The following is a 24,651-nucleotide window of genomic DNA, read 5'->3' on the forward strand; positions in this document are numbered from 1 at the left end:
GTGCAGCCGGCCCGGCCAAGCCGGTTTTGATTCCTCCGCCCCTCTCGGAAAGCCTGGCAAGCTACTGAGAGTATCTTGCCCACAAGGCAAAGCCTGGAAAGCTACCCGTGACGTATTCGATATGCCAAACACAGTGACAACAAGTCTCACGATGGAGACGTTACTGGGCCCGCTCAAGCAATCGAAGAACAACAGGAGGACAGTGCTACTACTGGTGTAATGTATTCTATTAGATTGTGAGTTCAGATCCTCTTTTTTGATAACCTCAAGGCTAGGCCTAGGGCCTTGTAGATAGTACATGCTTGGTAAATGTTTGAACTGAAATGTGATTTTTCTCTTCTAGGTGGACTTCCTTATGAACTGACTGAAGGTGCTGTTTATCTGTGTTTTTGCCCAGTAAGTTCGCTTTAATTTTCTCCTTTCTAGATTATCTGTGTCATTTTCTTCCGTGATGAAATTTGTTTCCATACAAATTGTAAGCTGGCTGGCATTTCTGCATAGGGAGAGCTCAATTCAAGATTTTGCTTTAGTTCTACCCAGGACGTAGATCTAGAGCTCTCCCAGTCTGGAAAATCCAACAATTTGTCTCTAGGCTTCGGCTCTGTTTCTATTGCTTTTGTTCTTCTTCTTTTTTTTTATTTTTCGTTGCAGAGTCCTTCAAGCAGTTACTCCCGACTGTGCTTAGGAATCACTCTTCATTTTTCTTTTTGGGTCACACCTGGCAATGTGCAAGGGTTACTCGTGGCTCAGGATTTACTTCTGGCATTGCTCAGGGGACGAATGGCCTGCTGGGAATTGAATCAGGAATCGGCCACATGCAAGGCAGGCACCCTACCAGCTGTGCTATCGCTCCAGCCCCAGAACCGCCCATGGTGTGTGGTGCTGGGGATTGAACTCCTGTCAGCTGCATGCAAGTAAGGGCTGTACCCCCTGTATTTTCTCTATGGATATTTCCTTGATCTTTCATTGAGACTTTTTAAACTTGGATCTATAGTAGAGCAGATGAAAGGACTTTTAGATAGCTACAGTTCCCCTACAAGGTTTCTTTTTGACCCCCTACAGACTAGGGATAACAGCCCTTCTCTGCCCACACCTGTGTGACACTATCCATTTAGGCAAAGTATACAGGATGTAGGGGAAAAGAACTAATGGTTTTGGTTGTAGTTTGCTTTCTTTGTTTTCAGATAAGTGTGAGGTTAGTGAGCCGACCAGATCTCCTGTGGCTGGAGAGCTTAGGGGACAGTAGTTTCTGGTCAGGGGATGCGTACAACAGAGGTTAGAAGGCCGTGGGAAAGAAACTTGGCAATGCTTTTTATGAGAAGTGAGCCATAGGTATAGGTTTTGGCCATCCCACTCAAGCTGAGAGTTCTGGCAGGGGTTGAGGTGTCTTCCTCCTAGCTTCTGGGTGTTGGGGAGGTTCACAGTAGGTACAGCACATGATTTCCATTTCTTCATGGTATCTGTTCCTGTCTAGTCTCTCATCTAGGGCTGCATCCTTCAATATCACTGGCCTGCATACTGGTCCATGGACTTGTGTTTGAAGACCTATTGATCTAGATGTTTTTGTCTTGTTTCTATTGAGTGATGGTCAGCTAGTATGTGTATTCTAGTTTTCGCTCCACAGTGCTCTTCATAAAGACCTTTTGGCATTGTCAATAATGACTTTGAAAACCATTTTTGATTTAGATCATTTGTCTAGGATTGGGTTCGAGCAGAGTGGTTTACTCTATGGGGGTAATATGAGAGATTTTGTAGGGTTATGGAACTGTCTTTGGAATTTTGGAAAAGTGTGTTTTCTGGAGACAAACCTAAGGACAACAAACAACCATTGGCAAATGCACTGCATAGTTTTTTTTTTAAATTCTTAATTGTCTTTTATTTGTGAGCAGTGTTTCCAGTAGTTTACTACTATAAATTAAACCATAATATATATTTTAGCATGCTGCTCTTCTTTGTGAAATTATTGGATTAATGTGGCTAGTTTTCTCTTTACTGGTTTTTAATTTTTTTTTCGTTTTGAGGCCATACTAGTCTCTGTTTAAGTATCATTTCTGAGGAGCTCTAGGGACCATATGTGGTTATCTAATATGGTTTGGTTTTGTGCAAGTCAAGCACCCTGCCTGCTGTACTGTCTCTCCAGTCCCTCTTTGCTAACTATTAAATGTTACTTTAAGATGTTTTTATATTATTTTCAGATTGCTCTCTATAAAGGTTTTCCGGCTTTCCGCTCAATAGTATGCCCCCTTTTTCTGAATTCTAATCAACAGTGATTTGTTATTTTAAAATTATTTGCCATTGACTTTCTTTCTGAAATTTATCTTATTAAAGAATTGTGGTTTCCAGAGTCATTGAAAGTTGAGTTTTAGACATTTATTTCATCATCAGCCCTACCACCAGTGTTCCCTTATTCCCTCCCACCTCAACCCGCACATCATCCTCCACCTGAAAACTTGGCAGGAGCATGACAAGTTTCCGTGTTTGCAGCATAGATCCCATGTTTTCAGTTTTTGTATTTCCTTGCTTTCTCTTTTATTTTTAAAAATTTTTAAAAATATGGAATGCTTCACAAATTTGCATGTCATCCTTGTGCACGGGCCATGCTAATCATCTCTGTATTTTTCCAATTTTAATATATGTGCGGCCAAAGCGAGCACTTGCTTTATCTTTTCGTTTGCTTTTAAATTCATCATCACTGTATCATTGTAGCACTGTCATCCCATTGTTCATCGATTTCTTTGAGCAGGCACCAGTAAGGTCTCCTTTCGTCCTCAACTGAGATTTTCACAAGTTCCACATTGGAGACTTTCTCAGGGTCAGAGGAATGAGAGCCATCATTGTTACTGGGTTTTGGCATATCGAATACGCCATGGGGAGCTTGCCAGACTCTGCCATGCTGTTGGGATACTGTTGGTAACCTGCTGGGCTCTCTGAGAGCGAGAACTAGACACCGAGAGGTCATGCGGCCGGAAATGTGGCTGCATGCTTTCAGGAGCTTGGTTCATCAGCAGTGACATTAAACATCTTTTTCATAGATCAACAGGTCATTATTCTTTTTAGTATGCTATGTACTTTGCCTATTTTTTTCTAGTGTTGTGTTCCTCATTAGTGATTTTACAAGCCTCCTTGATAGAATATGGATATAGTTTTGTTATATCATTTTATCATGTTTTAATGGGCTGGAGCGTTAGCACAGCGGGTAGGGCATTTTCCTTGCATGCGGCCAACATGGCCGACCCGAGTTTGATTCCTCTGCTTCTCTCGGAGAGCCCGGCAAGCTACCGAGAGTATCTCACCTGCACGGCAAAGCCTGGCAAGCTACTCATGACGTATTCAATATGCCAAACACAGAAACAACAAAGTCTCAATATGGACACGTTACTGGGCCCGCTGGAGAAAATTGATGAACAATGAGAGGACAGTGACAGTGACATGTATTAATTGATTTTTAAAAATGTGATATACTAGGATGGAGAGAATACATAGATTAAGGTCCTTGCCTTGCATACCATTTTTGGCTACAGTAGTGGTTCATTTTTGAGCACTTTATATGATTTCTTGAACACAGAGCCAGAAGTTGCCACAGAACTCTCCTGGGTGTCCTTCCCCCACCCCAATTTGATGTGTGATAGTACTGTGCCTTTATTCTTTCATGTTGAAAAGTTTTCAATTTGAGGTCTAAAGAGGCCTTTTTAACCGATTCCTCTACTGTTTCTTTGCTTTTTATTTTGAAATACTACTTATATTTCATGTTAATGTATTTTATATGTTTATTTCAGACGTAATACTGAAAAACTATAAAATGCAAGGAATGCCACAGTATTCCCTTAGCCAAGTCCCTGAATATTAGCATTGGACCTATTTGCTACTACTATTTTTTATTAGAGAAAAACCATGAGGTACAGTTACAGACTTACAAATTTTTGTGCTTGGGTTTCAGTTATACAGTGATCAAGTACCCATCCCTCCACCAGCACCCATCCTCCACCACCACGGGTCCCAGCATCCCTCCAACTCCCCATCCCCCCATCGCACCCTTTAATACATGCCTCTGTGGTAGGGCATTCCCTTTTGTTCTCTCTCTCTCTCCTTTTGGGTCCTATGGATTGCAAGAGATGCATTGAGTGGCAATCATGTTTGGTCTATAGTCTACTTTCAGCATGCTTCTCCCACCCTGGGAGGATCCTCCCAACACCCTTTATTTGGTGCTCTCTTCTCTATCTGAGCTTCCTTTTCCCCTAGCGCGTGTGGCTGGCCTCCAAGTCATGGAGCAAAACTCCTGGTACTAATCTCGGCCACTCCTGGGTGTTAGTCTCCGATTTTGTTGCTTTATGTTCCCTGGATGAATGCAAACTTTCTGTGTCTATCCCGCTTTTTCTGACTCATTTCGCTTAACATGATAGTTCCACTTGTATTACCACTTGTATGTGAATGTCATGACTTCATCTTTTCTAACAGCTACATAGTACTCCATTGTGTAAATATACCAAAGATTCTTTAACCAGTCATCTGTTCTCGGGCACTCAGGTTTTTTCCAGATTGTGGCTATTGGAAAGAGTGCTGATCCCTATAAGGATACCCATGATATTCTTCAAAGAAATGGAGCAAACACTCCTGAAACTTATATGGAACAATAAGCCCCCACAAAGAGCTAAAGCAATTCTAGGGACAAAGATAATGGGTGGAATCAACCTCCCCAACTTGAAGCTCTACTACAAAGCAGTAATAGTTAAAACAGCATGGTACTGGAACAAAGGCAGAGCTGCAGACGAATTGAACCGATTTGAATATACTGACATCTCCTCCCAAGCATATGCTCATCTAATCTTCTGTAAGGGGGCAAGAAAAGTGAAATGGAGCAGCGAAACCCTCTTTAATAAATTGTGCTGGCAAAAGTGGATGGCTACATGCAAAAAAGTGGGCTCAGATCTCTGCCTAACGCCATGCACAAAAGTATGATCAAAATGGATTTATGACCGCAACATCAGACCGGAATCCATAAAGTTCATTGAACACAAAGTTGGCAAAACCCTCCATGATATTGAAGCTAATGGTATCTTCAAAGATGTCACGCCACTGGCCGAGCAAGTGAAAACAGAGATAGACAAATGGGACTATCTTAAACCAAGAAGCTTCTGCACCTCCAAAGAAATACTGACCAAAGTACAAAGACAGTCTACAGAATGGGAAAGGATATTTTCCAAATACACATCCGACAAGGGGTTGATATCAAGGATATACAACGTACTGGCGGAACTCCACAAGAAGAAAACACCCAACCCCATCAAAAATTGGGCGAGGAAATGAACAGAAACTTTCGCACAGAAGAAATCCGAATGGCTAAAAGGCACATGAGAAAATGCTCTACATCACTAATCATCAGGGACATGCAGATCAAAACAAGGAGATATCATTTCACACCACAGAGACTGGCCCACATCCAAAAGAACAAAAGCGACCGATGCTGGTGTGGATGTGGCGAGAAAGGGACCCTCCTTCACCGCTGGTGGGAATGCCGACTGGTCCAACCCTTTTGGAAAACAGTATGGACGATTCTCCAAAAATTAGAAATAGAGCTCCCATTTTTCCCAGCAATACCATCCTGGGAATATATCCCAGAGAGGCAAAAAACGTATAGTCAGAGTGACATCTGCACTTGTTATTGCTATTTTTACCTGTTTCACAGTTTCTGATTTTACTAAGTTATCAGAGAGTCCATTGCAAGACATGATTTGTGGGTTTGGACCATGCCTGGCGATGATCAGGGATTACTCCTGGCTGTGCACTCAGGAATTACTCGTGGTGGTGCTTGGGGTAGCACATGGGATGCTGGGGATTGAACCCCAGTCACAAGGCAAGTGCCTTTGTGCTGCCCTCCAGGTCAGTACCAAGATCTTTCAGTTTGTGTTTCCAAAAACTAAGGCCATCAGGAAATCAACACTGATACAGAACTATGATGAACCTTTTGGTTTTCTTCCGTTTCACCCTCTGTCTCATAAAACCCTTTTTTGTCTCTGGCCCATACCCAGTGGTTCTTAGGGGCTACTCCCAGTCCATTGCTCAGGGTCGTTCTCACTGGTGCTCAGGGGACCATGTGGTGCTGGTGATCAAATCTGGATCTCCAGCATGCAATGCAGTTGTACCAGCCCTTTGAGCCATCTCCCCAACTTGCTGATAATCTCTTTATTGTAGGAGAAAAATTGCTTTGTGGTCCTTGATCTGTCATGTAAATTATAAAAATTTTAGTCTTTTTTATTTTGCCAGAGAGAAAGTACCAGGATAAAGGTGCTTGTCTTGCATGTGGGTAACCCTGGTTTTTATTTTTTTGGGGGGGGTAATATAATTTTTCTTTTATTTATGGGATTGCTATTATTTTTTTTTACATTTAAATTTTTTTTTTACATTTTTATTAGTGAAACACCATGAGGTACAATTGTGTATTTACAAATTTTTTTGCTTGGGATTCATTTATACAATGATTGAATACCCATCTCTCCACCAGTGGCCATTCTCCACCACCACTGATCCCAGTATCCCTCACACCCCCCGTCTCCCCCCATCACAGCCTGCTTTTGTAAATTTTATTGAATCGCCGTGAGAAAGTTATAAGCTTTTATGTTTGGGTTACAGTCACACAATGATCAAACACCCATCCCTCCACCAGTGCACATTCCCCACTACCAATATTCCCGGTATACTCCCCCTTTTCCCACCCTCCCCCTGCCTCCATGGCAGACATGATTCCCCATACTCTCTCTACTTTTGGGCATTATGGTTTGCAATACAGACCCTGAGAGGTTACCATGTTTGATCCTTTATCCACTTTCTGCACACATCTCCCATCCCAACCGATTCCTCCAGCCACCTTTTTCTTAGCGATCCCTTCTATATTCCAGCTGCCTTCTCACCTTTGCTCATGAGGCAGGCTTCCAGCTATGGAGTAATCTATCTGTCCTGTGTATCTACTATCTTTAGGTGTCAGCCTCGTGTTATGTTGTTTTATACTCCACAAGGGCTGGAGTGATAGCACAGCAGTAGGGCGCTTGCCTTGCACGCAGCCAACATGGCCGACCCGAGTTCGATTCCTCAGCCCATCTCAGAGAGCCTGGCAAGCTCCCCGTGATGGATTCGATATGCCAAACATAGTAACAACAAAGTCTCCAATGGAGACGTTACTGGGCCCGCTCGAGCAAATCGATGATCAACGGGAGGGCCTTTACCTTTTACCTTTTATTTATTTTATACTCCACAAATGAGTGGAGTCCTTCTGTGTCTGTCCCTTTCTTTCTGACTCATTTCACTTAGCATGATACTTTCCATGTTTATCCATTTATAAGGAAAGTTTATGACTTCATCTCTCCTGAGAGCTGCATAGTATTCCATTGTATAGATGCCCCAAAGTTTCTAGGGCACTTGGGCACTTGGCCCAGATTTTGGCTATTGTGAACAGTGCTGCAATGAACATAGAGGTACAGATGTCATTACTACTGTGCTTTTTTGCATCCTTGGGATATAGTCCCAGAATTGCTATTGTGGGGTCATATGGAAGCTCACTTTCTAGTTTTCGAAGAATTGTCCATATTGTTTTCCAGAAAGACTGGACTAGTGGGCATTCCCACCAACAGTGAAAGAGTGTCCCTTTACCCCCACATCCATGCCAGCACTGGTTGCTTTTGTTCTTTTGAATGTGTGCCAGTCTCTGTGGTGTGAGATGATATCTCATTGTTGTCTTGATTTGCATCTCCCTGATGGCTAGCAATGTGGAGAATTTTTTCATGTGCCTTTTGGCCATTTGTATTTCTTTTTTGAGGAAACTTCTGTTCATTTCTTCCCCCCATTTTTTTCATGGGGTTGGAGGTTTTTTTCTTGTACAATTCTACTTGTGTCTTGTATATCCTGCATATTAATCCCGTATCAGATGGGTATTTATTAGGTAAATATTCGTTCACATTCTGTGGGCTCTTTTTGTATTTTTGCCACTGTTTCTTTTGAAGTGCAGAAGCTTCTTAGTTTGATGTAGTCCCATTTGTGTATGTTTGCTTCCACTTGCATGGGGCTGACCCTGTGTTAATGTCCAGCATTGGTCCCCTGAGTGCCTAGAATGACCCCTGAGTATAGAGCTAGGATTAACCCCCGAGCACCTCTGGGTATTTATTATAGGATAAAACTCATTTTTAGGGTGTTCATTTTTTAAAAGTTTTTGTTGAGTATTGATAACAGTGTCTCACATGTGCTGTAATGCTGAGCCACCTTCCTAGCCCCTGTAAGTTTTAGTGCAATTATTTTGTAATCATCGCCTGAATCAGAATGAAGCTCAGTTTCATTACCCTCAAACTTTCTTCACGTGGTACCTTTTATAGTCTTCTCTTTGATTTTATTTCTGTATGTTTTTCCTTTGAGGTTGGGCACTCCCAGCTGTGCTCAGGGTTTACTCCTGGCTCTGTACTCCATGATTCTTATTCCTGGTAGGCTCGAGCGACCATATGTGGTTTTTGTTTTCTGGTTTTGCTTTTTTTTTTTTGTTTTTTTGGCCACAGCCTGTGGTGCTTTGATATTCCTGGCTCAGTACTCTGAAATCATTTCTGGTGGCCTCTGAACCAACTCCCCCTCCCCCGCCGCCGTTTGATTATTTTATGTGGCAAAGTGTATCATTCTTTCATGTTTCTGGATTTGTAATCAATTATAGGTGTTTCTACTCACCCACTGCTCTTTTTTTTCTCATGTGTAAGATTTTAGTGCCATAAATTGAAATCCCTGATCCATTTATAGTTATTTTTATGAATATTTGTGGGACATGGATTCGGTTTGTCTTTTCAAATGGCTAATTTTTGTAAATTGAAACATTAACCGTACCATATTTGTATACTAATTCATATACGCTTGACTTTCTTGGTGTTTTTCTTCCTTTTTATTGGTTTATTTATTCATGACACATACCAAGTAGCTAATCTTATGAGCTATTCAGAGTTTTTCTAGTTCTTATTTTTTTTCCCTTTTTGGGTCACACCCGGCAATGCACAGGGGTTACTCCTGGCTTTGCATTCAGGAATTACTCCTGGCTGTGCTCGGGGCACCATGTAGAATGCTGGGAATCAGACCCGCGTCAGCCACGTGCAAGGCAAACTCCCTACCTGCTGTGCTATCATTCCAGCCCCATTCCTAGTTATTCTTATGTTCATTTTTCCAAAAGAATGTTGGAAAGAATTTACTCTGCTCCAGGGGAAAAATGTGTGCACTTTAAAAGTGGAATTGCGTGAAATTTATATATTAGTTTTTGAAGGACTTTTATTTTTGCTTTTTTAAAAATTTTTTATTAGTGAATCACCATGAGGTACAATTACAGACTTGCAAACTTTCATGCTTGCATTTCAGTCATACAATGATCGAGTACCCATCCCTCCACCAGTGCCCATTTTCCACCACCAATGGTCCCAGCATCCCTCCCACCACCCCGCCCCGTCCCTTCCACCCCACCCCGCCTCTGTGGCAGGGCATTCCCTTTTGGCTCTCTCTCTCTTCTTTTGGGTGTTGTGGTTTGCAGTAGAGCTATTACGTGGCCATTATGTTCAGTCTATACTCTACATTCACCCTGCATCTCCCCTCCCAATTGGGCCCTCCTAGCACCCTTCTCTATCTGAGCTGCCTTTTCCCCCAGCATGTGAGGCCGGCTTCCTAGCTGTGGAGTAATCCTCCTGGTACTTATTTCTACTAATCTTGGGTGTTGGTCTCCCATTCTGTTACTTTATATTCTAGAAATAAGTGCAACCTGAGAAGGATTTTTAGTGCCTTTGTTATGTTGGGTTATCCTAACCAACAACAAACGATATTTTCCCCTCAATTTTATTTTTATAATGTTGTTCACAAGAATTTATTACATTCAGTATCCCAACACCAATTCTACCTTCATTACACCTTCTCACCCCCATTGTTTCAGGTTGTCCGTCCACCAGTTAAGCCTGCCCCCAAAGAAAGCCATAGGTAATTTATTTTGTATTGTTTGCTATGAATAATATGTTACAAATGATTCAGAAATGTTTTCTTTGAGAAAATTGTGTGAAGATTTTTGTATCTCACCCTAGAGCCATTAAACCCAACAAGGGATATTTTTATATTTATTTAATTCTATGTTTCTTTGAGGAGTTTTAAAAGTTTTACTTAAGATACAATTTGTAGTTTATTTTTCTTTTGGGGTCATACCTGATGGTGCTCATGGCTTATTCCTGGCTCTGTTGTCAGTGACCCCTTGTTTCAGGGCTCAGGGCCCATTTGTCATACCAAAGATTAAGCCAGGTCTGCCACATTTAAGGCAAGCACTTTGACCCCTGTACTGTCTGTCCAGCCCTGTTCAAGTCTTTTCATTATTTATATGTTTACTTATTATTTTGGCCAGACTCTGCAGGGCTCAGGGTTGATTCCTGGCTCTGCATTCAGGAATTAGACCTGGTGGTGCTAGGTGGATCTTTTACTGGGAATAGAACCCAGGTTGGATATGTGTAAGGCATGTGCCCTACCCAATGTACTCTTCATCGGGTCCCTCAAGTTTATGTATTTATTTATATTTGTTTTTGGACCATACACGGCAATACTCAGGGGTTACTCCTGGCTCTGTACTCAGAAAGATTCCCTGGTGCTTCTTAGGGGATCATTTGGGATACCGTGGATCAAATCCGGGTCTGACACTTGCAAGGCAACTGCCCACACTACTGTACTTTTACTCTGACCCCTCAAGTTTATTTATTTATTTATTTATTTATTTATTTATTTTGGTTTTTGGGTCTCACCCAGCGATTCTCAGAGGTTATTCCTGGTTCTGCACTCAGGAATAACTCCTGGCGGTGCTTGGGGAACATATGGGATGCCGGGTATTGAACCCAGGTCACCCACGTGCAAGGCAAATGCCCTACCCAATGTGCTATTGCTCCAGCCATTAAATAGGTAAATAGTTCATGAAATCACTTTAGCAGTTTTTAGTCGTTTCTGTTATAAGATGCTAGATTTTGGCAGAAATTTTGTGTCTATGATTATGTTTATAATGTATTCATCAATTTTTTTTTTGTTCTTTTTGTTATTTGTCCCACTCCAGTGATGCCTGGGAACTTTCCCTAGCTCGGTGCTGGGGGATTACTTCTGGTGGTGCCTGGGGGACCATTTGATACCAGGGATTGAGCCTAGGTGGCCTACCTACAAAGCATATGCTGAAACGCACTAAGATTTCTGTTTGATATTTTCTTTTTGTGACTCTAGTAAAAATATTATTTTGTTTTTGTTTTTGTTCCTCACTTGGCAATAGTCATGGCTTTGCGCTCAGGAATCGTTCCTGGTGGTGCTCGGGAGAATGTATGGGATGCCCGGGATTGAACGTCATTCGGCCGTGTGCAGGGCAAGCACTTTACCAGATTTACTGTTGTCCTGGTGACACCATGCTCTACTCAGGAAGTACTCCTGGCTCTGTGCTCTGGGATCTCTCCTGGGAATGATTGGATATATTAATTGGTGGGGGGAATTTTGAGTCTTAATTTTTATCACTATTTTTAAACTTTTTATTTCTACTTTTAATTGAGTCACTGTAAGCTAGACCCTTACAAAGCTGTTCAAGATTAGGTTTCAGTCAGTGTTCCAACACCCATCTCTCCCAAGTTTACATTTCCCAGCACCAGTGTCCCCAGTTTCCCCTCCCATCACCTTCCCCCCACCCCCCAGCCTGCCTCTATGGCAGGCACTACTCATCTCTTCATTCACTTTTTAAATGGGACATTTCCTATTATATCCTTGAGTAACTTTTTTTGTCTTGTTTAGGGGTGCCACACCAGTGGTGCTCAGGGATCACTCCTGGTCGGGCTCAAGAGACCATATGGGGTGCTAGGGATTGAACCGGGTTGACTGCATGCAAGGCAAGAGCTCTACCCACTGTCCTGCTCTAGTTCCCTCCGTATACCTTTTTATAGTTAATCTTCATTCGTCATCTGGTTCTAGCTTCGTCTTTTATACTCAGTATTTAAGTTTTGTTTGTCAAGCATTCTGAACATTTTATTTCTAATAGTGTGTCTTTTTTGTAAATAAATAGATACGGTGAGATTGTTACCATAAATCTGGTACAGGATAAGAAGCCTGGGAAATCCAAGTGATTTCTGCTTCCTTTGCTATGAAGTCCAGCAGAGCACAATACTGGAGGTTGACAATTTTAATGGCATCAAGGTGGGTATAAGTAATAAACAGGATTTCGCTGAAGGTTTCTGATGTAGTAGTTTAGTTTTATTTTTCCCCTGGTTCAGAAAGTCCCAGGGGCCACCAGGATGAGACATAAAGAGTTTCAGGGGTGTGGAAAAATGGTTCTAGGAAGCAATTACATGGGCCTCTGCCCCAGTCAGTACTTTTTTCTTCCTCAGTATTAGCTATTTCTCCACCCACCAAGGGAGGCCTTTGTTTCTTACCTTTCCCTCCTCAACACTGTAGTTCTCCAGCCCAGGAGAGTGACTCGTGGAGAATGTATCAATGATTGCACCAATAATCAGTAGTTTCAAGGATAGCATGGAATGGGGATATAGGTTTCCATTTTATGGAGCCTATATTCAAATTGACTCAAAGAAGGAATGGTTTCAAAACATTTTTTTCTTTTCGGGTTGTATGCAGCAATGCTCAGGGGTTACTCCTCGCTCTGCACTCAGGAATTACTTCTGGCCTTGCTGGGGATGGAATGCTGGGGATCAAACCTGGATCCGTCAGCTACAAGGCAAATGCCCTACAATCTGTGCTATCGCTCCGGCCCCTCAAAAATATTTATTTATTTATCTATTTATTGCTTTTTGGGTCACACCTGGCAATGCACAGGGGTTACTCCCGGCTCATGCACTCAGGAATTACTGCTGGCGGTGCTCAGGGGACCATATGGGATGCTGGGAATCGAACCCGGGTCAGCCGCGTGCAAGGCAAATGCCCTACCCGCTGTGCTATCGCATCAACCCCTCAAAAGTGTTTTAAATGGGAAATAGGATAGATGAAAAGAGGTAGATTAGACTTAAAGATAAGACTAAAATCAGACCTTGTATTGGAACAATAAAAGCTAGACTTTGGGAATGTAGAGTGCCTGATGCCTATAGAATTAAGTATGTATCGGGGACTGAAGTGATCCTACAGTGGGTAAGGCTCATACCTTACCTGTGGCTGACCAGGGTTATGATCTGGACACCCTATATGACCTTCTGAGCACATTCAGTAGTGGCTCAACTCCCCCCACCATCAAAAAAGAATTTTTAAGTCTATGCTTGAAAAATGAAATGGTTTTGTTTGATGTGAGTAATTACTATTTTGTTCCTTGCACAGAGTTTGTGTTTCACAGCAAAGTATAAGTGTGAACTAGTCACAAAATTTCCCAGAGTTTTTTTTTATGTCATGACATAAATAGAGCACAAAAATATTTGTATGGCACACAGGGGTAAACTGACCGATGATGCTAGTGCACTTGCCTCAGGGGCTCAGTAGCCCTCAGGCCCCATGTGGTTTCCCTGAGAGCAGAGAAAATTGCTAGCTGGGAAAAAGTGCTCAAACACACCAGTTGGGCAAACAGTGTTGGAGATTTTCCCAGAGATTGAATTATCAGGAAGTTGGTGTGGATCACTTAGTTTGGAAGGAGGGCTGTCTTTGATGATGTGTTGGCTTTTTGTCTTAGATCAAAGGACAAACTATTCGAGTGGATCATGTGTCTAACTATAGGGCTCCTAAGGACTCAGATGAACTGGATGATGTGACCAGACTGCTTCAGGAGAAGGGCTGTTGGGCTCATATGCCTTCAAACAGTTCAGCTGAGGACTCTGAAGATGACAAACCCACCAAAAAAAAAACACACACACACAAAAGAAGGTAAAATGTTATGACCAAAAAAGATTCTAGGTGGTCTTAATTGTTTTTTTTTCTTATGAATAAAGCTGTTTATGTAACCATAGAAAGGTATGTTTACTTTCTAATAGGAAATGTTCATATACAAAGCTCTCTAGAAATCATGACTTAGTAAACTTGTTTATGTCAAGATACAAATGTAGATACTCAATTTTTTTCTTTTTGGGTCGTACCCGGCAATACACAGGGGTTACTCCTAGCTTTGCACTCAGGAATTACTCCTGGTGTTGCTCGGGGGACTATATGGGATTCTGGGAATCGAACTTGGGTTGGCAGTGTGCAAGGCAAACACCCTACCTGCGGTGTTATTGCTCCAGCCCTGATACTCATTTTATTTTATCTCGACTTCCCTAGAGAAAAGTAAATTTAAAGAATATACTGATGTGCATACACACTTTCTAGAAAATCATTGAAGACATTTTCACCGCTCATCATTTTTAAATTGGAGTATGATAATTTGAATCTTTTGACTCTGCATCTTATAGACTTTGCTCTTTTTTGCTGTCTTGCCATGAATATACTATTAAAATTCAAGTTATTAGACTGGATGATAATAGTACAGCGAGTGGGTAGGGCGTTTGATTTATACACAGAACCAGAGTTTGATCTCTTGCATACCATGTGGTCCTCCAAGCACCACCACCCCAACTTCAAGTTAATTTTTGGGGTGTGGGAGGTCACACCCGTTGGTGCTTTGGCTTACTCCTGGTTCTGCATTTGATGCAGTGTATTTAGAAAATAAGTACGTTGGGGGAGAGCTTTTTATTTTTTCATTTCCTTTTTGTGGCTCCCTTCCATTTTTTTTAATCTCCAGACAAAAAGGGGAAAAAAGAAAATGAAGACAGAAAAGTGGGAGGTACAGCCAGAACCAGAGGTCTCCTGTTCATCACCCAGAAGCAAGATGCTAAAGGAAAACGATTCCCCCGAATATAAAAAGTTCATCAGCAAGAACTCTGAAAAGGTTCTGAAGTCAGAGTCCGGAGAGGGGATGAAGCAGTACCACAGCTCCCCTGAGGTCAGGACTGTTGGAGTACACGGAGCTTAGGTTTATCAGATTGTACCCATCACAGTGCTCCCGAGTCACTCCCATTACTTTGTCTGTCTGTAACCTCTTCTATGCTCTCTTCCCCAACCAATTTGTAAGGTCTCATCCTGCTTAGACACTGAAGCTGTACTGTAAGTTAATATTGTCTTTCTCCTCTCCTTATGTCTTTTGAGCAGTTTACCTTAATGCAATGTCCTTTTGTATAGATACAGGAAGACAATTAATTACTATGTTCCGTAACTTAGGAATTGATTGGCTTTGAATGTTATTCACTCCTGGGCATCTGCCTTCTCAACTTAAGCCTCAGTTGCCCTACTTCCTAGCACCCCAAGGGCAGGGTCCCGACGTGGGACTGGATGGAACCAGGGCAAGCCGGTAAGTTATGTGCTACCCTGGCATCGTGATGGGCCAGGCCAAGGTGCCACGATTCTTAACTATAAGTTAAGAGTTTGATCATAGGCAAATGATGTCATGATCCAAAAGTAACGACGAGACTAGGGCCCTGCTGCTAGGAATAGGAAAGATATCAGGCCTGAGCACTGCAGTCTGAGATCGAGATGGTCCTAGGAGAGCAATTCTATAAGCTCAAAGTATTTCTTACTGTGTCCATACGAAATGATTAATATTATGTATGCTTATATGTTGGTTGGACAAGGAGAGGAGAAACACGTCCTAGAAGCAGTTTCCTGTGTGTCCTGACTAGCTTGGATGAGACTGCTTTTTTGGAGATGTAGATTCCAAGCTCTAGCAGACTGGTCTTTGTTGTGCTAATCTAAGTGCTTGTAGCTTGTGAAAAGGTGAGGCCAGGATTACTGGCCTGCGGATGTAAGGAAACAATGTATGTTTGCTGCCTCAATGTTCTTTCTGTAACTCCTTTTGATGACATCATTATATTGCGCCCTTCAGAGGTACTGTGATCTATATAAGGGAGATTTCAGGGCTCTCTGGGGGACAGGTGCATCAGAGAACCTGGGAAGATGGGGCTGAGGACAGAAGCGGAGAGAACAAAGGCGCACGTGCTCGAGGATTCCTGAGGCCTCCATGACATACATCTCTTCCATGTAATAAATGGCTACTAAGACCAACTAGCTTGGCCTCGTTTCCTTCCTTTGCCTGACCATCGCCATCGACCTCCCTGGAGTGGGGAAACGGCCAGACTGCCGGCCTTTTTATTTTTTGTGTGTTTACACAACTGGCGTCCCTGGGCCGGCACGAGCCTCCAACCGGTGCACAACTAAAGGTAAGAACAGCGTTTCGGTAGACCCCCACTCTAGAAAAAAATTTTTAGTGGGAGAACTTAGATTTTGTGGTGCGGTGAATTAAACTGCTAGCTGTACTCCTCCATTAAGATGGGACATAAACAGAGTCGCGTGAATTCCTCTAAAAATTCTTCACGCCAAACTGATCTTGGCCATTTTTTTATTGAATTGATTAAGCATTTTGCAAAGAGAACTGGACATAGTGTTTCTCGGGACCAACTCCGGTCCTGCCTAAAAACTGTTTAAAAATTTCATCCCTGGTTTCCAGATAAGGGAACTTTGGCGCCTGAGGTTTGGGAAAAGGTTAAAGGTAATGTCTTCAGGGAATTTAAGGGAGGGGCTCAAATCCCTAAACAATTCTGGGTAACTTGGGAAATTGTCTATTCCGTTCTTAAGGCTTTGGAAGATAGCTCCGAGGAAGAGGATGTTAGATATACTATGGAAGGCTTTCCTCAGGAGCTAAACAGAGAGGATTTTAAGATTAAGGATGAAATTAAGAAAGTTCCCACTACTGAGAGAGCCTCGGCTCCTCCCATACCCAAGCCTAGAAAGAAGCCTGATGCTCAATGCTTGACTGCTCCTGTACCCAAGCCCCGAAAGCAGCTCAAGGCGTTTCCAGTACAAACACGTTCTCAGAGCAAAAATCTCTCTGCCACCGATGAATTAACGTTCCCTACTGATATCAAGCCAGAGAGACCCCCAACTCCTCTGTACGACTCCACTTCTAGTGCGTCAGAGGAAAGTGATGCATATGATGAGCCAACTACCACTTCCTCAGATTCTGAGTCTGAGAGCGGCTTGGTACAGAGATTTCTCATAGGAGTGGCCGCTCCTCAGCCAAGAGGCCTCCAGGCCGCTCAGGACGCGCTCTCGATAGAAGCTTACAGCTGAAAGCTCTCGACCGTAAGTGGTCAATCCCACCCAGACCCCATGAGCTCCGTCTCTTTTTTCCCATCCAGCTGGAGGAGAATCAGTCTCCGTCTTATGAAGGGTTAAGAATGGATTCACTCAGTAATTTCAAAAAGGCCTGTGCCCTGTACGGACCTACATCTCCGTACTGTAAGGAGTATCTTACAGGCTGGAGTAAAAAGGCTCACTGGGTACCTCAAGATTTTCACGTGGTTGCTAAGACGTGCTTAAGCCCTTCTCAGTACATCCAGTGGAGGATGTGGTTCAGTGATGAGGCCAAGGCAAAACTTCAGAGCCTAGGCCATGCTGGACGGAAATTTTCAGGAATTAAATTGACTTATGAGATTTTAATAGGGAAATGGCACGACCCTAAGAAGCAAGTCACCTTACCTCGTGCTGTTTTTGCTCATGTCCGTGACGCTGCCCTGTGGGCCTGGGAGAGGATTGATGCAGATGCTGAATTCAAGGGAAGCTATATTAAGATTATTCAGGGGCCCACAGAGCCTTATGCAGACTTCATAGGAAGGTTGATGGAAGCCATTGAAAGGCAGGTTAAGGGTAAGGAAACGCAGGAAATTTTGTCCAAACAATTGGCTTTTGAAAATGCTAACGAGGATTGCCAGGCCATTCTGCGCCCCATTAAGGAGAAGGAGGACATAATGGGGTACTTGAAGGCATGTCGGAATGTTGGTTCTATCAAACATCAGGTACATATTAATGCTGTTGAAGCCTATGCCATACAGAAACAAAATCAGGTCAAATGTTTTAATTGTGGGAAGTCAGGCCACCTCCGTAAGGACTGCAGGGCACCTCCCAAATGTGCAACTGTGAGACGACCACCTGGACCTTGTCCACGATGCCATAATGGAAACCACTGGGCCAGAGATTGCCCCTTCAATCTTGGTGTAGCTGGTGACCCTAATTCGGGAAACTTGCAGTGCGGCCAGCCCCAGGCCCCGTAAAATCAGGGGACATTCCCAGCTGCAGCCCATCTCCCCAGTGTGGAGCTTCAGAGCTCCAGTCAGTAGATTCACTACAGCCAGCCACGGCAAGGAGCGCTGCTTTGGATATTTCTTTCTCTGATACAGTTAGCATTTCTCCCACCCAGAGTCCCTGCAGATTAAATTCTGATGCAAAGGGACGAGATTTGAACCCCCAGGTAGAAAGGGAGTTTGCTCAAGCAAACGTCACAAGCAGCGCATCAGGTTTTCATGGTTGTCTGGAAGGGAAGGAAAAGGCATCTCCGATCCCTGACTCTGTTCCTCATGGAGCACATCTAGAGGCTCACCAACAAGCAGTTGAGTTCAGGGAACAAACTATCCCATGTATGGGACATGCGGAGCTGAGTTCTGCACCTAACGTGCATCAGGTTTTGAGCCAGGAAAAAAGTGAGAAACTTTGGAATCAAAGTGTTGTGTCTGTTGGTGAATTTGCGCTGGCAAACCGAGCAGAACTTTGTGTAAAAGGGCTCAGCTACCCTGAGAAACCTCAGTCAGGTCAGAGGTGGAGAAAGCCTTCTCTAGTTTCTAGTCTTGATTCCCAAGAATATCTGCGAGGAACTCAGTCTGGACAACCGACTCTCAGGTTTTTTAACAGAACCAATGGTGAAGTGCTAGTTCCAAGGAAGGTTATTCAAAGATTCAGGCTGGTGCAGTTTTACTTTTGGGGAAGTGAACTTCTACTTCTAGTTCATGAGATGCCACCTCTGGGAAAACAGCTTCAGGGCCAGTGGGTACGAGGTTATTCTCCCACTAGGCCATTGCTTATTGACCCAGGAGGCACAGAGACGCCTCATTCCTGGGTGCTCACCCACTCAGCCATTACAGACGCTGAGTCTGGTGAGGGACAGAAGGCATTGTCACTAGGATACTTCTGCATGTATGTGTGTATGGTTATAAATCAGGTTATTTTGGATATCAGGAAAGAGCTTCCAATGAAGGCTATAACTCGCCACATTAGTTTTTTCACTTGCCCATGTGCCAGGGCCTACTAATATCATCTCAGATTCAGTTTATGTTGGTCTCTTCCCTGGTATTGTAACTGAGTTTCTAAGTACATCATCAAATGCTATATAGCTCAACAATTGCTTCAGCAGCAACAGGCTCTTTTACAAAAGTGCTCTGAACTTGTTTTAATTACTGTTATCAGATCTCATTCTGGTCTTCCTGGACCTATGAATCGGGCATAGTTAATAATAAATAAATAAATAAATAAATAAATAAGGAGGAATGCCCCGTTTGACTCCTATTCTTTGACATTGTTTTCTTTAAATTTTTTTGAATTTACCTCAAGGGGAGTCATACAGCAGCTGAAAAGCATTTTCAGGAAGATGCACAAACTCAGAAAATTATTAACTTTCTCCTAATTTGATTAAAAATTGACAAAGACTGGGTAGCAGGGAGACACCTCATTCGAGGAAAAGGCTATATTTTTCTTTCAACAGATAACTCCACTAAGAAACTTTGGGTCCCATTGCATTTCATCAGGAGCCGAATTCATCTACCTGCATTAACTTTCAGACCTTTGCAGTCTTACAACTCTCTAAATTCCAGCTCCAAGCCATCACCAAGCTGATTTCACCTGGAATTCACAAGGAAATCAGAGGAACCAGCATCAGAAAGCCGGCAGCAAAGGACTTTAACATATCATGAGATCAAATTAAGAATATTCCTTATAGCCTTCTCTTATAGGTTGTGGATTGGACAACGCCTGGACCCCATATTTTGGATTAACAATTATTTACTTTTACCCTCTCCTTGGAATTCACAGGTGCCTCATCTCCCGAAGGAGGAAGGAATAACTTTTAATAGGAAAACCTTTTAATTTCTCTCTAGGGTAACTGTTTCTCTCGGAGTTTCCCCCTGCCTCTTTCTCTACCCCCAGACATGGAGATGAACCAAACCCCAACGCTCAAAGCCTCTGATAACTTTTAAAAAGTGTTTTTTCCAGACATAAGCTAGGTTGCACATCTATGACTGCCGTTAACCTGAACAGAGAATGGCTGCTTTCCCCTGCTGAAGAGCTCCTGACAGAAGCAGAAGTTGTGATGCTCCTGTTCCAGTGCTCCCTGCCTGATCCAGTGCTTCCTGAAGTTTATAGGACTCTTTGACAGTTGTTTCTCTGGGACTCATTGCTGTGACCACTACTGCTGATGTTGCAAAAACAACTCTTCAAATTGTGATCTGGACACCTCATTTCTTCAAAAGGCGACTAAATGACTATGATTATCCTTGAACAGTGCAGGACTATTGGACACTTTACGACAAGCACTGCTCTGGGTTCAGGGGCGGACTGAAGTTTTACTACTACTACATATGAGACTGTTTTGTGATTGGAATTGTTCCTTTGTCTATTTCAAATTTTTGTGTTTTTGTAAACAGAAAAGGGTGAGATGTTGGAGTACAAGGAGCTTAGGTTTATCAGATTGTACCCATCACAGTGCTCCCGAGTCACTCCCATTACTTTGTCTGTCTGTAACCTCTTCTATGCTCTCTTCCCCAACCAATTTGTAAGGTCTCATCCTGCTTAGACACTGAAGCTGTACTGTAAGTTAATATTGTCTTTCTCCTCTCCTTATGTCTTTTGAGCAGTTTACCTTAATGCAATGTCCTTTTGTATAGATACAGGAAGACAATTAATTACTATGCTCCGTAACTTAGGAATTGATTGGCTTTGAATGTTATTCACTCCTGGGCATCTGCCTTCTCAACTTAAGCCTCAGTTGCCCTACTTCCTAGCACCCCAAGGGCAGGGTCCCGACGTGGGACTGGATGGAACCAGGGCAAGCCGGTAAGTTATGTGCTACCCTGGCATCGTGATGGGCCAGGCCAAGGTGCCACGATTCTTAACTATAAGTTAAGAGTTTGATCATAGGCAAATGATGTCATGATCCAAAAGTAACGACGAGACTAGGGCCCTGCTGCTAGGAATAGGAAAGATATCTGGCCTGAGCACTGCAGTCTGAGATCGAGATGGTCCTAGGAGAGCAATTCTATAAGCTCAAAGTATTTCTTACTGTGTCCATACGAAATGATTAATATTATGTATGCTTATATGTTGGTTGGACAAGGAGAGGAGAAACACGTCCTAGAAGCAGTTTCCTGTGTGTCCTGACTAGCTTGGATGAGACTGCTTTTTTGGAGATGTAGATTCCAAGCTCTAGCAGACTGGTCTTTGTTGTGCTAATCTAAGTGCTTGTAGCTTGTGAAAAGGTGAGGCCAGGATTACTGGCCTGCGGATGTAAGGAAACAATGTATGTTTGCTGCCTCAATGTTCTTTCTGTAACTCCTTTTGATGACATCATTATATTGCGCCCTTCAGAGGTACTATGATCTATATAAGGGAGATTTCAGGGCTCTCTGGGGGACAGGTGCATCAGAGAACCTGGGAAGATGGGGCTGAGGACAGAAGCGGAGAGAACAAAGGCGCACATGCTCGAGGATTCCTGAGGCCTCCATGACATACATCTCTTCCATGTAATAAACGGCTACTAAGACCAACTAGCTTGGCCTCATTCCTTCCTTCACCTGACCATCGCCATCGACCTCCCTGGAGTGGGGAAGCGGCCAGACCGCCGGCCGTTTTATTTTTTGTGTGTTTACACAAGGACAGGCTCCCACTCCAGAGCAGAGGCCATAGACAGGGAGCCAAAGAAGGAGAAGCCCAAACAGGAACACAGGTCTTTAAGTAGGAGGGAGGAAAGGGAAGAAAAGAACAGGGATAGGAACAGAAATCAAAGATCAGATATGCAAGTTCGCTGGCAGGCACAAGGAGCGTTCTGAATGGCATGGTCGAAGGAGTAGGAGTAGGAGCAGTGATAAATCCCACAGGTATCAAAGATCCTGGCACTCCCGGGATTGGTGATCCCCCACTTCCAGAGACTACAGGCATCACTGAGACTGCAGCCAATTGAGTTGCTTCATAGAATAGGACATGGAATGGTGTGTTCTTGTGTGCGTGTGTGTGTGTGTGTGTGTGTGTGTGTGTATGTGTGTTGGGTCCCACTAGGAGCTACTCATGACTTACTCCTAGCTCTGTGCTCAGGGGTCAATCCTGGCAGGGTTCAAGACCATATGAGGTTCTGGGGACTCAACTTAGGGCAGCTGCATGGAAGAGGAACACCCTGTCCACCGAACTGTCTCTCTGGCCCCAGATTTGAACTGTTCTAAGAAGCAGTTTTTAGAAAGCAAAACCAATTATTTCTCTCTTTTGATATGTAAAATCTTTTGAAGCTCAATTATTTTATTCACTTGTGTATCAATCCTTGAGAGAGATATACTTCCTAAAGTCTGATATCCTTACTTTTTTTGGGCGGGGAAGGCAGGTAACACCTGGCGATGCTTAGTGATTCCTTCTGGCTCTGCACTCAGATATTACTCTTGGCAGTGCTTGGGAGACCATATTGGATGCCATGGAGACTGAACGCAGGTTAGCTATGTGCAGTTCCTATGCCTAACCTGCTTTTTTATCTCTCCATTTCCTGATATTCTTAATTTTTATGCACAGTTTGTTGTCCTTGGGAATATATTTGCCATTAATCAGATTACATGTGCTAAAAATGGTTCATATATAGATCCAAGAACCTATACCCCCCCAAGTAGGGTGAAAAATATTTAAGAAATGGGAAAATAGGTGTTCTTGATTTTTCATCTGTGTTTGATGACTTTCCATCTGGCAGATAAAACCATAGAGATGTGTGACTTAATTCGGGTTAAGTAGCATGACATAGATACAATAATGAAGCTGTTAGTCTCTTCTGTGCATATTGAGATGTGCCTTTTCCTGAATCATTTTGTTGTTGATACATTCCCACATATTTTCCTTGCAGTTTATTTTTATTGAGAAATTGACACAACAAAATTCACCTCATACAAAAATGTAGTTTTTCAAAATTGCCTTAAAATTGGTTTGAAATACTGTGAAGGTTCTCCTGTTAGCTTCAGACCTTTGTATGTATATAATTGTCACAACATCCACCACCAAGTTTTGGGTGCTATCCCACCACCAAAAAGACCCCAGCTGGTTCCTTCCACTACCTACTCCTTCTCTCAGAGAGTCACCATTGTATTCCTTCAGTCTAGCAAGTTTGTTATTTTCTTTCCTTTTTACTTTTTTGGTGAAGCAAGAGAGTTTTATTATTTTTTAAAACTTAAAATAATTGTTTTTTTTTTTTTTTGGTAAGACCCGGTGAAGCTCAAGGGTTGCTGCTAGCTCTACCCTCAGTAATTATTCCTTGCTGTACTCGGGAACCACATGGGATTCTGGGGGTAGAATGCAGGTTGGTCCTGTGCAAGGCAAATGCTTCACTCACCGTTCTGCTGTCCCGGCCCTGAAGCAATTTAGTTTTGTTGTTTTTGTTGTTCCTGCAAGCCTTTATTGAAGAGCCGTGATCCATAATGGATTTAGATCTCATTGAAAGCAGCCACATCCATGGACTGCACCTAGTACTCAAAAGCAGTGATCTGCTCCTCCAGCATATCTGTTCCAACTTTATCATCTTCAACCACACACTGTATTTGAAGTTTGCTAATTACGTATCCTACTGGTACTAGTTTGGTAGAGCCCCAAACCAAGCCATCTGCTTGAATGCTTCTGATGCACTCCTCTAATTTTGCCATCTCCGTTTCATCTTCCCAAGGCTTCACATCTAGTAAGATGGAAGACTTGGCAACAAGTTCAGTTTTTTTGGCTTTCTTTGATTCATACTGTGCAAGGCGTTCTTCTCTTAGATTCTTTGCTTCTTCGCTCCCCTCATCCTCATCAGATCCAAAGAGATTAATGTCGTCATCATCTTTACTGTCCCCAGCTCCACTTCCCGTGGTGTCTTCCACATTAGCAGGGCCACATTTGCCCAGAGCTTTCTTCACCCCTAGCAGACTGGCCTTCTCCTTCTCGAAGGACTTGATGTGGTTGTACCAGCGAAGGGCATGATACAAGGGGGTGGGCCTGTGACCTCCTCAAACACCGCCACGTTGGCCTGTGACGACACGTACCCCTCGATGTAGCTTTTGTCCGCCAGGTAATCTTTGAGCACCTGGAGGCCTGCGGGAGTCTTCTGAACTCCAAATCCCATGGCGCTTGGCTGCTGCTGCTGGGGCGAGTCTGCCGAGGGAAAGGGTGACGCGGAGCGAGGAGGCAAGAAACGCTCGCCTCTAAGAGGCAGGAAAAAAAGGGCAAAGGAATTTAGTTTTAATTAAAACTTGAAAATCTGTGAGGACAGAGAAAGGAAGAAATGTGTGTTCGGGAGAGAACACAGGATTCTCCAGAGTAGAAAAAGGCAAGTAAAGAACACAGAAGCAAGTGGTATGCATGTTTAAGTGAGTACACGGGCTTAAAGAGCAAGCCAATTTTGTTATTTCTTCGGGGTGTACTTTCTTTAGTAATGCATACTCCAAATGAGTAAATAGTGATGATTGTCTTTAACTTCCAGACTTGGTCTATTCCATTTTGTCCAGAATGACATTTTATCTTTTAAAATGACAGAATAGTATTCCAGTGTCAGTATGCTCTTGCTTCTTTGGCTAGTCATATGTGGATGGGCATTTAGGT

General features: G+C 43.0%; 1 non-coding gene and 2 pseudogenes across 1 annotated transcript; 1 reads left to right on the plus strand and 2 right to left on the minus strand.

Moving 5' to 3' along the window:
* The window catches only part of LOC130018093 (RNA-binding motif protein, X-linked 2-like), a 34,922-nt pseudogene extending 12,914 nt beyond the window's left edge, over positions 1–22,008 (plus strand).
* LOC130018108 (U6 spliceosomal RNA) lies at positions 2,548–2,654 on the minus strand. The gene has a single exon (XR_008791475.1). It is a non-coding gene; the product is annotated as a U6 spliceosomal RNA (small nuclear RNA).
* Positions 22,009–23,504: 1,496 nt separating the features above from the next.
* LOC130018082 (elongation factor 1-beta-like) lies at positions 23,505–24,190 on the minus strand (annotated as a pseudogene).
* Between the last annotated feature and the right edge of the window lie 461 nt (positions 24,191–24,651).

The sequence above is a fragment of the Sorex fumeus genome, unplaced genomic scaffold (assembly GCF_029834395.1).
Source record: "Sorex fumeus unplaced genomic scaffold, SorFum_2.1 ptg000236l, whole genome shotgun sequence".
NCBI classification, from domain to species: Eukaryota; Metazoa; Chordata; class Mammalia; order Eulipotyphla; family Soricidae; genus Sorex; species Sorex fumeus.